This window comes from Heteronotia binoei, chromosome 15 (assembly GCF_032191835.1).
Source record: "Heteronotia binoei isolate CCM8104 ecotype False Entrance Well chromosome 15, APGP_CSIRO_Hbin_v1, whole genome shotgun sequence".
NCBI lineage: Eukaryota > Metazoa > Chordata > Lepidosauria > Squamata > Gekkonidae > Heteronotia > Heteronotia binoei.
The window spans coordinates 14,073,354-14,083,297 of record NC_083237.1 but is presented as its reverse complement, the minus strand read 5'-3'; positions in this window follow the sequence as shown (position 1 = coordinate 14,083,297).

The window sequence follows — 9,944 nt, the reverse complement described above, 5'->3', positions numbered from 1 at the left end:
ACATTTTGTTTGTCAGGCTGTTTGCTGTGCTGTGCTGTGCTGTGCTAAGTTTGTAAACGCAACTGTTTTTGGTTTGTTTTTCTTTCCCTATCCTTTTCTCTTTTAAATAAATGTTTTTTTCTGTTTAAAATGCTGGCAGTCAAACTCTGTACCACCTAGATCCCCAGACCGCTTTAGACCACGCTGTTTTTAAGAAGGGGGCCCCAGGGAAGGGGGAAGGCATGCAGTTGGATAAGGTGCCAATCCTCCAGGGGTGCCCCAAAGAAGCGCTGAGGTCTCTGTGAAACCCAAGTGCAGGGTGGCAGAGGACCTTGAGGCCTGGCCTCACAGCTGGAGAGGGGGATTGGGAGTCCTGTTCCTCTCAATCTGAACCCCTAGACTGAGCAGGTGGTGGCAGCGAGCCCAAGGGGCAGGAGGAGAAATAGCTCCCTCCAGGAGTTGGCGACTCAAAAGGGAGCAGACGGGACCGGGTCTGAAGGCAGAATTGGGCCGGTTCCGCCACAAGCTCTAATGAAATAATGCCACTGTTTGGGGCATATTCACCCAGTGAATCCAATACAGAAGCATCTCCCAGCACAGGGGACCCCACTCCCAGCATAAAAGTGTGTCCCAGATTTTCTTTAACTAAGTCATCATACCAAATATGCTTGGCCATGGGGTTCACCATACCAAAAATGACTGTACCACAAAGGGAGAATGGAGAAACTGAGAAGGGATGAAGTTGCAAATGACAGCTTCAGTTATTAGGATATAACATGTTTTGTCAGGAACCTGCCGTAAGTGGGAAACCCTGCACATCTCAGAGATTATGAGAAAGTTCAAAGCCAAAATTTGATCTTATAATAATAATAATAATAACTTTTTATTTGTATCCCGCCCTCTCCGCACAAGCAGGCTCAGGGCGGCTCACAACACAGAAATGCAATACAATATAATAAAATCATGTAAAACAATAAAATTAATATACAGTTACATTAAAATTAACATTAAAGTGCTAAATAGATCTTAATTCAGTAATAATAACTTTTTTGGGGGGGGGGGGAATTATGCATTTTCTGAAGGCTATGTGGTGCCTACCACCAAGTCAGGCTCAGATGCCCAGTAGGGAATCCGCAATGACTCAGATGGGACACCTGCCACCTTTGATTTCCTTCTATGTGAAATATTACCTGAAATGGCTGTGGCTTTGGAGGCTCCAGCTTGTCTCCATCTGCCACAATTCCATACTTGGTTTTGGAGGAAGGCATGGCATGCAAAGCATGTGCCACAGCGTAGACAGCATTGTAGACACTGTAACTTTGACTGGTCATACTCATTTCAAAGAAAGGTCCAGGAAGGCTCTCCAGCTCCTCCTCCCCAGTGCAGCTATTCACAGCCTCATTGCCCGCACCAGTATCTGGAAACAGACAGCTAAATGCCTGCTGCCAGAAAGTCCTGATAAAACCATCATCCTCAGAATGGGGATTTATGCTCCTGAGGAACTTTTGGAATGCTTGAACTTCGGTGAGATGAACTGAAAATGATAAGGCACCATGGAAGACTTGTATGCCTTGATCTCTGTGATATGTCTGTGATGAGAAATCAAAGTGGGCTGTCATAACCCATACTTTGTGTATAGGCGTCATAGAATCTGGATCAAACATATTCAGCGCCAACTGCAAAGCATTCAGGCTTTCTGAGTCTGCACTCATGATGCAGATGTTGACATCAGTCTTGGTTAAGAAAATTGTCATATTCTGAAAAAAGTCTAACATTTCATACATCTCCAGTGTGTTTTTGTAAGTTGGTATTCTTTTCATGAAGGCTATACAGATGCCATTCTGGGAAAACTTGTGTGCCAAAGTCTGTCCAAACCTTTCTCCTTTATCATCATTCGCTGCAATGATGCCCACCCAGTTCCACTGGAAATGCAGAAGAAGCTGGACAATCCCAGTATACTGATGCTCTTCACTGGGCACTGCTCTATACAAAGGAGAGAGTTGGATCACCTCACTCATGGGAGGAGCAAATAAGCAATATGTGACCTAAGGAAAAGAAAAAAGATTTATTGCTTCTCTGAGTTTGAGATTACACTGAGTACCCCCAGTTTCTGATCCAATGTTGAATTCTGGGTGTCTCACAATTTTTCTCTCCTGTTTAAGATAAAAAGAGCATTATCAATTGGGAAGGAAAATAAATGGAGAGCTGTTGGAAGGCACACAGTGAACAACACATCTAGCAGTTCACTTGAGTTCGATACTGGAAATTATATGAATTGTATAGGAATTGTGTGACTGGGACTGTATTAGTAATTTTTCAAAGATATTTCTTACCATTGTTTTTCTTTCCATGATTCCCTCTACCATTTGCCCCTGGAAGGGTGGACTTTACGACATTGTTTCATGCTGAGGTCCCTCCCCTTCCCAAACCCTACCTTCTCCAGGATCCACCTTCAAAGTCTCCAGGTATTTTCCAACACAGACCTGCTGGCAACCGTATGCCTTGGCTGCTAGGAAAATTAAAGCAAATGTGATTTCCAAAAAAAAGCATTACTAGCATTGAATTTTAATTTTGAGTTTGATTGAGTATTGAGGAATTTTAAGATGGCTGTCATTTTAGATCTTAAAACCTTTTTACTGTAAACACATTTTAGTTTGTACAGGTCAATGGCTATATACAATTTTTTTTTAATTCTACTTTTATAAATCTTTGAACACTACCTTTTAAGATATATATTAAAAAGAAAACACCATTGGTGGATTTGAATATGTTTTACAGCAAGAATAAAGATCTCAGCTATCATCTTTTTTTCCTGCCATGTGCTATTAACAACCTGTCCTATAGTTGTTTCAGGAGAAGCATATTTTTTTCCCAAATGAGTGTCACTTGTCATTTCCTTTCTTTCACTTAATAATGTTTAAAGAATCATAACAATCATAGGTGCTCTTATTTTGTCCTACAACTCATTCGCAACTTCATTGGAAAGTTATGGGTGATGGAAGGGAATAACTACACCGATATTTTGAATCACTGTGTGATCCCCTCCCCACCGTGCACTGGCACTTGAATAATGACATATCCCTTTCACCCACCCAGCATTTCATATAATGAAATTCGAAAGAGGGGATGACTACTGGAAGAGAACTGTAATGCAGACGTACAGCAATAAACCCGATTTTATAAAAGGATGTTCTTATTATTATCCTGCAATTAGCTAGAAGGGCAAATAGGAACAGAGCCAAAGAGATGGCATTGAATGGAAAAATAAATGCAAATATTTTAAGAACATTGGGTTGGATCCAGAAATTTTTTTCACTTGGACTCAGTGAGTTGCCTTGCTTATTAAGCCCATGATTTCTGTCCATGTAGGTCCCTTTTGTAATTAAAGAATATCCCTTCATCGTTTATTCACCAGTAGAAAGTCTGATTGGAACCAATTTATTGTTTTCTTACCTGAGGAATCTTGTAACTGCTTAAGAGAGTAGCCATGTAGAGGGAGATTTCAGAGTCCAAGCCTCCAATGACAGCTATGAGGTTCTTCCTGATGCCACAGTTGTAGTTGGGAATAGTTCTCTTCTGGCTAAACAGAAGGTTCAAGGTATTTTGAAAAGCCATCCTTGCATCAAAGTAGCTGTCATAGATGTGGAACCCCAGTGTTATGTTTGGTAAAATGTGGGGATTCTTGTTAATCTCTTTTATGGCAAAAACCAAGGACAAGACATGCTGGTAATTCTTGGGCACTGCGCTGAAGTAAGAGATAAATGGTGTGTAATTCTGATATTCATAAGTATTGATAAGTTTTGTTTCAAAGTGTTGGAAAATTCAACATCATAAGGAAACTATTCTGAGTAACTGAGTAACATTTGTCCCCTTTCATTTCCTGTCACTGAATATTCAGGACCCTTTTCTTCTTTTTAAAGTATTTACAATAATGTAATTACAATGGGAACAGGTATTATACCTCTCTTTTCCCCTATTCTTCCTAATTAAATTATTTGGGACCAACTGGATAGTAGAACGAGTAATAAGATGTGGGATGAGATGCAACCATTTTTTTCTGCAGGTGAAAAAGGACTTCCAGAAAGCTATGGAGAAATCAGGGGACCCTTTGGCTATCAAAAAATCTATGTTGTGCATCATTAATCAACTTAGACAAAAGACATAGGTGATGTGGGCTTCAGTAAGGAGTTTAATTGCATAATACTGAGGACACGGGGATGGTTGGTTTCTACTAGAAAAGAAGAATAAATCTTGATAGTGGAGGAAGGAATAAAAGAAGTAAGGGGTGAACTTTTCCTTCCTTCCTTCCTTCCTTCCTTCCTTCCTTCCTTCCTTCCTTCCTTCCTTCCTTCCTTCCTTCCTTCCTTCCTTCCTTCCTTCCTTCCTTCCTTCCTTCCATTTCTCTGTTCTCATGATAGAAACAAACATGGCAACTTCCTACTTAAAATCAATTAAAAAGTTGCTGTCAAATGATGAGAATTGCTCAGAAAGACTGAAAGTTGCACAGTACTGTTCTAATGTTCCCTTTACTTATACTCCCCATCTAAGCTGAACTCTTGGACAGACCAATTGAATAAGAACAAAAGCATACAAAGAAGGAAAATAATTTATCATTTGCCATTGAAAAGGGACTCAGATAAACCTCTTTATATTGGAATGATTGTTTCAAAAGCCAAACATATCACATCATTCAACATCTTATTGAATAAATGGGTCATTTTCAGAACATATCATTGCTTGCATTACTCTATCCATTTGTTAAGCAGTAGTCTAAGGATAAGAAGAGACAATTTGCATACAAATATTCATGAAAAAGATTTCCTTTGGGGTGCTTCTCAAAAATGACATTGTCAGAAACCGGGAAGAACTGAGAGGTGATCCCACCAATAAGGAAGTCTCCTGGCTGAAAATACTGGTGTGGTGTCTGCAAGGCATCATTCATCCTACACATAGCAGGGCATGTCTCAGATTCAGTTTGTGGCAGCAGCAACCACAATATCAGCAGTTGTAGTAAAACACTAAATCCTTTCATTTGAAATGAAAAGTCTCTTCCACTGAGGTGAAATCCTTTCCCAGTGTGTTCATTTACTATCCAGCATCAGCTTCTTGACCATCCAGCCTTCAATGGCACCATCCCCAAGCATCGGTCTCTCGTTTCAAAGAGAGCACAAAGGGCAGACTACTATAGTCCTGTCTTGCAAATAATCTCCTACTCCTGCCCTGAATAGTATAGGAATGTTTTATGTAAGAAGGATACTATTTACTAAGATTCATTTTGAGCTCTGGGAAGAAAAAGGCTGGATCATGATTGCTGGGTATGTCAACACCTCCCTAAGGTATTGTGTTCTGTAGGACATCAGGTGCGGCAGAAGGGTGAAAGAAAACATTGCATGTGGAAAGATTGTACCATATCATGCCACTACACTGACTTAGATAAAAAAAGTCACTACACTGACTTAGATTAAAAAAATGGTGGTGCAGTCAGCAGGCGAGCCACCGCATTCTGCACCCACTGCAGTTTCCGGATCAGTCTCAAGGGTAAGCCAGCATAGAGTGAGTTACAGTAGTCTAGTCTGGAAGTGACCATTGCATGGAACACTGTAGCCAGGTCCTGGGAGGATGGATGTGGTGCTAGCTGCCTGATTTGCCAAAAATAACAAAACGCAGACCTGGCAACCATCGTGATCTGGGCCTCCATGGAAAGAGAGGCATCCAAGGTCAGTCCCAAGCTCTTCACCTCTTGGGCTGGCACCAATGTGGCACTTTCCAAAGTTGGGAGCTGGATGCGCATACCACCACCACCACCCCTCCAACTCAGGTACAGGACTTCCGTATTAGCTGGATTCCGCTTCAGCCGGCTCTGTTGTAAACACCCAGCCTAATGAAATATGGTAGAAATGCTGCCATGTAAATTTACTTCAATTTTTGCTCTCATTCCATATAAATTGTATAAAATGCTATGGAACTATTCTGAGACCTGGTCTCTAAATGTAAGAGAGTGGCTAGAGTCTGACATGGGTATGCTTCCTCTTTGGTCAAATGACTTCCTCTTTGATCAATGCAATGGGCTTTTTTAAAAACATTTAATATTTATGTAGGGTTTGTCACTGTCACTGTAATCTGAGAGAATGGCAACATGAACTCCAAAGTATTGGGGCACTGGGTTCATCACAACTGCAAAAAGAGCATCAAAATCCAGACAAAGTGAAGCACTTTTGTGTCATATGGATTTTAGCCAGGCCCTAATTTGAATAAAGTTTTCATTTTTTTTCTTGTGAATGTTGACATGCTCGAATCTAAAATAATATGTACTATAAAATCTCAGGAACATTCACAAAAAGCGTACCCAGAGCCACAGTGGTGTACGGTTAAAGCATTACATGAAAGAGACCAGAGTTCAAACCATGAACTGCCCTGAAACAACTCAATATTAGGCCAATTCTCTCAGCCTTTTTCATAAACAGCCATTCTAAGTGGTATTAACCAGCAGAACTAACAGTCCTATATTGAAGACATCTAATTAGCCCAATTATCTTGACTTTATAAGCAGGGTAACCCCATCTAGAGCCACTCAAGTGAACCAGTTAAAGAAACACAAAACACAGATAGAACTACCAATAACTTTCCATGGGCCCTTCACCCAAAGCAAAAAGAAGATATTGGATTTATATCCCGCCCTCCACTTTGAATTCCAGAATCTCAGAGGGGATTGCCCCTTGAGGTACACCAGATATTATTGGGTGTCTAATTGACATTCACTACCACCCCCTCCAGCAGCACCCATTGTCTTTGATCTTGGAGAAACAAGATCAGTCACTTCAAGATTGTCCCATGAACTCTTGCAGCACCTGAGTCCTAGAGAATCCACCAAGCTCTTTCCCTCAGGTGAATGGCATAACATTAGCCCTTTGAAGAGAAGTAAGTCACTCCCTTCCACAATATCTACTTCTTCTCCAGCACCTTTCTTTCTTGTGTGAATTAAGTTAAAACTTGTACCAATTGATCTACCTAACCATAACTTCCATATGCTTGTTCAGTACATATCTGTCTTCCACTTGAGGCTTAGTTAAATACAGATATACCTGTATATCATCACCATATTTAATAACCTAATTTGAAAAAAGATGAACTTTTTCTATGATCCAATGCAATGTTTAAGAGACTAAATGAATCAGAGCTTCATGTGGAAATCCGTGTGCTAAACAGAACCTCAAGGGAATGGTTCAGCATCACCAAGTCTAGTTCCTTCTCTGTTGGAAAGGATATAATCGAAAAGTAACTGTGACTGTAGCCCATGCTTGGCCAGAGTTATAACACTATCATTTGCTCCATTCATTTTGTGAGATTTCTAAGCTAAACATCAAGAAGACATTCCATTTGTTCTCATTATATGAAAAACCATTTTCTACAAACTACTATGAATCTTGCTGTTTGAGAAACTATGCAGTTCTTATCCCACCTGAATGAAGACTTTGTGCCACTCGATTTTGTCCTCATCCATGGTGAGCTCTTTTCCTGGAGGAGCCTGAAGATCCAGCATTCCAACTTTCACTTGGGCATAGGAGCTATTTGGGAAAGTAATCAAGTTTGTCACATCAAATCCAGCTGCTAGTTCCCCATCCTCATTAAACTGAATTTCATCTCCAGCACTGTTGTTAAAAGAGATCTTCTGAAGGAACGAGTGAATCTACATGGAAAGAGAGAGAAAGTTAAGGCCATTGAAATGTTCTGGGAAATATTTTCTGCATTTTGATTATCTTGATCTAGGTTATCATCTTTGGAATGCAGTTATATTGCATTTAAAGGTATATGACATATGAAGTGGCAGATAAAGACAAACTATTGATAAGCATGAATCTGGATGTTTTATCATTTTCAGGAACTAACTGAAATTCCTAAAAATATCCATATTGGACTAGAGGTGGGCACAAACCAGGAAAATGTGGTTTGCTTCCTCGTTAATGGCTACACCTCCAAACTGAACCATAAACCAAGCCAGGAGGCTTACTAAGCCAGTTTATGGTTCATGGCACTGAAAGCCCTATTAAAAGGGACCACAGTCCCTTTAAATGGGGTTAGCAGAAAGCAAAAAAAACCCCTGAACAGTGGGGATCAGTTTGCTCCATGGTGCTTAGCTCTTTTGGGCTGCCTTGTGCTGTCTTTTTAAACTTTAAAGGGACTACAAATTAACCCCCCCCCCCAAAAAAAAAAACAGCTGAGAGACAGGGAGCACCTCCCTGCCACTCAGATTTTTTCCAACTTTCATGGTGAACAAAAAGCTGGTGTTTAAAGGGGCTCAGAGTCCCTTTAAATTTCTTCTTTCTGTCTCATCCATGTTCCACTACAAATTGCTTTTAAACATGGGTGTCAAACTCATTCGTTATGAGGCCTGGATCTAACATAATGAGAACTTGATGGGCTGCGCCCTGTCTGTCATAATGCCAGGTAGCAGAAATAAAACTTTATACGTCACAGACAAACACAACTGAAAATCTTATTTATTTAAAATAAAATATGCTTAAAACCTTTGCATGTTTGCAATATTTTGTTTAGCAGTCTCTTCTAACTGATACGTCTTGCTCTGAATTACTGCGTCAAAATTTTTGAGATGGTTTTGCTATAGCAATCTTGACTATGCTGTTAAGGTATGTATCTGTAAAGTGCAAGCTTGCTTATGGTTTATTGACATTCACTACAGAAATTTCATGGTCACTGCTCTGTGCCCTAAGACCCAAGAGGAAAACATGAAATGGCTGGGTATTGTGAGCTTTTGTAGATGAGTTGTTTTGTGTGCTGGTCATGAACATGTGAAGGCAACATGACATAGACTGACGGCAAGGTGTTTATCTATAAACCCATCATCTTCCCCAAAAAATAACTACAACTCCCATGAGTCAGTGCAATAGAGACAGCCAGTATAGTGGTCACTATCAGCCTACTCTCTGGGAAGTCTAGGCTCAAAATCTCCAATCCACACAGGAAATGTGCTGGGCACACACTCTCCACCAAATCCACCTCACAGTGGACTGTGGTTATTCCTCCTCTAAATAGTTCCCATTGCTTTCCTATTGAGAAAGAAAGGGCATGAATACAGTGAAAAGCAGGAGAAAATCCAGTTGCACCCAGGAGAGCTCTAACAAAAGGAGCTTAATGATACATATAATCACAATATGAGAGAGAGAGTGAGAGAATAGCAAGGTAAAAAGCTCATTCCTTGAATCTCCGGAGAGTTTGAGGCAGCCGTGCAAAGCAGCCTCTGTTCTTTCCCTCTCCCCCCTCCCTCTTCCCCAAGGGAGAATGAGGGAGGAGGAGAAGCCTCAGCCAATGGAGGGTCTTGGCTCTATAGCTCTGCTGTTTGATTAAGAGACCCAGGCTCTATCAATTGCACACCAGAGCTACAGAGTAAAGCCCGTCCATTGGCTGAGGTTCCTCCACCATCCTCCTCCCTTTGGGAAAAGGGAGGGGTGAGAGGGAAAGTGCAAGAGGCTGCTTGGATTGAAAGCATCCCAGGAAGAAACACAAAACTGGCTACCAAGGAAAGCAGGAGTAGGAGAAGGAAGCAGATGATGGCCATTTGCTGGCAGGCCTCATCTGAGCCGTCTCGGGGCTGGATTAGGTCCAGGACTGCATGTTTGACACCCCTGCTTTAAAAATTCATGAACGTTCATTACGGTAGATGTGCCATGAACTCCTGTTTGTGAACTGTGAACAGGGCAAAATTTATGACAGTTTTGCCTTGTGCTTTGGCTCATGCCCATTCTAATATAGGATGATGAAGATATAAACATAATCAGGGCTTGGATTCAGCTGGAACTCACAGGAGCACAGCTCCTGAACCTTCCTGAGAGTTTAACGCCTCCTTCCCACCATGTCCTTTGAATACTAGGGGCAGATTCATAACAATTCCTGGATGAGCTCCACCTCTTGTTTCCCTACAAATTGAACAAAATTATTTTGATGTATCT